The following is a 4,020-nucleotide window of genomic DNA, read 5'->3' as shown; positions in this document are numbered from 1 at the left end:
GATTAAATGAAAATACACTTGAAGCACTCAGAACAGACTGGGCATGTAGTCAGCACGCAATAAATGGTAGCTGTTATTATAAGAACTATAGTTGTAGAATGATTGACTCTGGCATATAACGCCTGCATTCAACTTGAAACACGGAGCTGTCACAGTGGTTCAGCGGAAGGGGTGGGAACTGTAGCCAATTTTTTCTAGAAATAAATCTTTGTGGGAGGATAACGACCGGTTAGAAAGCCTGAGTCTTGAGGGAACAAAGATCTGATCCCCTGGCTGGCCCAGGGAGAAAGGAGGCGAAGTCTCCCCTGCAGCATGCAACCACAGTGCAGAACCTCCCCCGAACTAAGTAGCAACCTGCTGGGCACACCAGCCGGGGGCGAGGCTGCCTCAGTAGCCGGATTTCAGCAGAGCGGGGCAGGATCTCCTTTAATTCCGCTCTCTTATTCTCGGGGACCACACCCTGCGCGCCGGGGGAAGGACTCCAAAGCCGCGGGGAGGAGGCTTCCGCACGGCCCCAAACCTGACCATCTATGGTCACAGAACGCACCGAACAAACAGGAAGTGGGGCGAGAGTGGAGGATTTTTCTCCACCTTCCCAGCCCTGGGCAGAGCGAGCCAGGCGGGGGCGGGTACGCCCAGAAATCCAGGGCTGGGCCCACGGCGCCCTCACCGACCCCCCTCCATACGCCCAACCTCCGCAAGTCCTCCCTGGACGGGGTCCAGACCAACTGCCTTCCCAAGTCACAAACGGGGAAACCAAGGTATGCACGCCCAGAGAGAGACGGAGCTTGGCCACAATCCCCACGGAAAGTAGACGGCCGCCTGGATTCCCGCCCTCAGAGAATCCTGCCCCTAGTTCTTCCAAGACCCCTTCTGGACTGCAGTAAAAAGGAACTGGCCTTTGCCACTGAGACCAAATTGATAGAAGAATGAGCCATTCATCTGTCCTCCTTCCCGGAGAGAGAGTGTAGCGTGTGGGTGACTTCCGCCCTTCATTCGCCTGTGCCTCAGGCTCAGTACCGCGACCCGAGGGGCGGGGCCTATCTTGTGAGCATGCCCTCCCCCGATCGCTCCCGCCTTAGGGGCGGGGCTTTCTCTAGCTCCCTCCGGGCTAGTCGGGATTCTCTGAGGCGTGGTGAATAGGGGGCGGAGTCACGAGCAGGGCGGCCAGATTTCCTTCCCAGTCCACCGCTGGCCTTGAGCTTCAGCCGGCAGCTCATTTCCGGTGGGGGTGCCGCGCCCAGTCAGGGCCCGGAAGTGGGGCGCGCGGAGATTGCTGGGCAGTTCTTGCCGGAAGTGGAGAGCGGCTGATCGCAGTCCCGAGGTGAGGCAGAGCTGTGAGGTGCGGGTGTGCGGCTGGGTAGGGACTGGAATCTCCTCGGGGCCATGGGCCCCTGGCGTTATTAACGGCCCTTCTGGCCTACGCGCGTGTGGTGAGCCCTTCTGAGGGGGCCGGGGCCAAGATCCCTCAGACCGACCCGGACTCCTGGGCGCGGTCTCTTGAGGTGGGGTCGGGGTGACGAGCTGAACCTGGCTGCCCCGGGGAGGCCCCTCCGCTAGATCTCGCAGCGCTGCCCATCAGCCTCAGCGGAGGCCTGATTCCTGAGGTGCCCTGAGTGAAAGGAGCCTCCGAGACCTTAGAGTTTTCCCTATTCCCGGTCTCACTCCCATTGCACGGATGGGTAAATTGATCCCTGGAGAAGAGGCTGGTCTAAGATCATATAGCTAGTGAGGAAGAGAATCGGAATCGTGACCCCAGTTCCTTAGATGACTAGCCCCAGGTCCTTCCCGTGTTCCTTGGAACCTCTAACTTGGGGTAGTCTTCCGGTCGTGTTGCCTCGCAGGCAGCAGCAGGTTACAGGCCAACCTCTGCATGGAACTTTTTTTTCCGCCCTTAATTCTTTAGTTTGGGGATGTCTGGGGAGTTTTTAAAACACTGGCGGGCAAGTTCTTGTTTTGCATTCGCATAGCCTCCCCTTCCTCCTAGGCTGCTGCTCTTATTCTGAAAAGCTAAGCTAACTTTATTGAAGGTGTTGTGTACTTATGGACCTGAAATCAGCTTTTGGTCTGGCCCCACTACTGAATGTGGCCTTAGATGCCTTGTTTAACTTATTTGAGCCTCATTTTGCTCATCTTTTAAGTAGAGATCTCTGCTCACCTCCAGGTTGAAATTGAGTGTAACAAATTGTGTTTATTCTATGCCAGCATTTTGCCAGATGCAGGGAATGCGGCTTTGAAACAAAAAGATCCTTCCCTCATGGAGCTGGCAGTGTTTGCGGGACGTTTAAGAAGTAATTGTTAATGAATGTCAGGAAGGAAGAACAGGTGCTATGAAAGTATGTAACAAGGGATTCAGGAAAACTTCTGAAGAAGCAGTTCAAGATGAATTTTGAAGGATGAATAGTAATAAGTTCAATGAAGAGGGGATGAGAACATTTTAGACAGGTTAGTATCAGAACTGTGACAGTCGAAGCTCTTTGTAGGGATCTAAGTGAAAATCGAAGGACAGCCCAGCACATTGATCATTTACCAAACATTTATTGGGACCTTAATATATGTGAAGCACATTAAATGAGGTACTTAGCCTGTGTGGCTAAGAATACAGTTCTCCTGGAGTTTGCAGTGGGGGAGGGAGCAAACAAGTAAATCAGGGATGGCTTATAGTGTCATAGTGCAGACCTTAGGGCTGCAGGAGCATAGAGGAGAAATACCTGAGCCAGACATCCAGGCTTCCAGAGAGGAATGGGAGGCTAAATCTTGCAAGATTTATTTAAGTATATGGTGAATCTGGAAAAGGGATTTCCAGGCAAAGAGGACTACAGTTGCATAGACATGTGAAAGACCATGACTAGTTTGATGTACTGGAATTGTAATGCTTGGGGACGTGGAGCACTGAGAGTGGTAGGATCAAATTGGAGTACCTTGTAAGCAATGGCAAGGAATCTGGATTTTACCCTGAAAGCTATGGGGATGATTTGAAGTGTTTATGTAGGAAAATGATGTTACCAGATTTATATTTTGAAAAGTTTGCTCTGTCAAGTGGGAAGGGACCAGACACTGTGGGGAAGTAGATCAGAATTTGGAAGCTGTTGCTGTAGTTATGGCCTGAACTAAGACAGTAGTAGAAGTGGGAATGGAGAGGAGGGATCAGATTTGAGCAATATTAAGAAGATGAAATCCATAGAATTGAAGACTGATTATTTGTGGGAATGACGAAGTAGGAGTAGTGTAGGACAATTGTCTGGTTTTTTGGCTTAGTAAACTAGGTAGTACCATTCAGATATGAAAAATGAGAAGTAAATTAGGGAGGTAACGCGGAAAGAAAATGAACTTAGCATGAGTTTAGTTTGAGGTATTTGTAGTAAATCTAGGCAAAGGTGTCCTAGCTAAAGGAAACAGCAGGAGCAAAGATGGAGGCAGGAGAGGGCCTAAATTGTTCAGTGAAGTAATGGAGCCTGGAATTTGGCAGAAAATAAGACCAGAAAAAAGGGTAGGTGTCTGCCAGGTTGTGAAGGGCTTTTAATGGATTTGATTTTGCCATGGTCCAGCATAAAGGAATTTCTGTAGGAATTTCCCACCTTCTCTAGAAATACTTCATCAGTCAAGTGGGCATAATTTATGTCTCAGAGGGTTTTAAATAAAATGGTGGCAATAAAAGTACCATGTAAAGTACAACCTGCCATGCAAACCAAAAGTGGTGATATTAAGATTCAGTGCGTGAAAAAAAAATTCAGTGCATGTATTTTTGCTTTGAGGAGGTTAGCTATTGAATTTATAAAATGTTTTGTTTCCAGCCTGACGGATGATGTTTTCTCACCCTTTTTCTTGGTTATGCATACATTTGTTTAGTTGCAATTATTTTTTTAACTGGAGACTTCGCCTTTAAAAAGTGACTTCCTCCTTTCAGTTTTCAGTGAAGCATTGTGAGTCAAAGATTTGTTTTACTTAAACAAGCAAATGCAAAATGTCACTGGAAGTTGAACCCTCTGGTTTGAAATTTAATGCTGAGATTTGAAATCT

General features: G+C 48.9%; 1 protein-coding gene across 2 annotated transcripts in view; it reads left to right on the top strand.

Moving 5' to 3' along the window:
• The first annotated feature begins 688 nt into the window (after positions 1 to 688).
• CAP1 (CAP, adenylate cyclase-associated protein 1 (yeast)) overlaps positions 689 to 4,020 on the top strand; it is a 26,058-nt gene continuing 22,726 nt past the window's right edge. Inside the window, exon 1 of one of the 2 annotated variants that reach the window (XM_012646703.1) lies at positions 689 to 761. The gene's annotated coding sequence lies outside the window, so the exon portion shown is untranslated. Of the gene's footprint in view, positions 762 to 1,064; positions 1,325 to 4,020 lie in introns of those variants that run through there. The other variant, XM_012646702.1, reaches the window with a different exon arrangement.

Source organism: Propithecus coquereli, unplaced genomic scaffold, assembly GCF_000956105.1.
Source record: "Propithecus coquereli isolate 6110/MARCELLA unplaced genomic scaffold, Pcoq_1.0 Scaffold249, whole genome shotgun sequence".
Taxonomy (NCBI): Eukaryota; Metazoa; Chordata; class Mammalia; order Primates; family Indriidae; genus Propithecus; species Propithecus coquereli.
The sequence above is the reverse complement of the archived record's forward strand: the minus strand, read 5'-3'. Positions and strand labels throughout refer to the sequence as shown.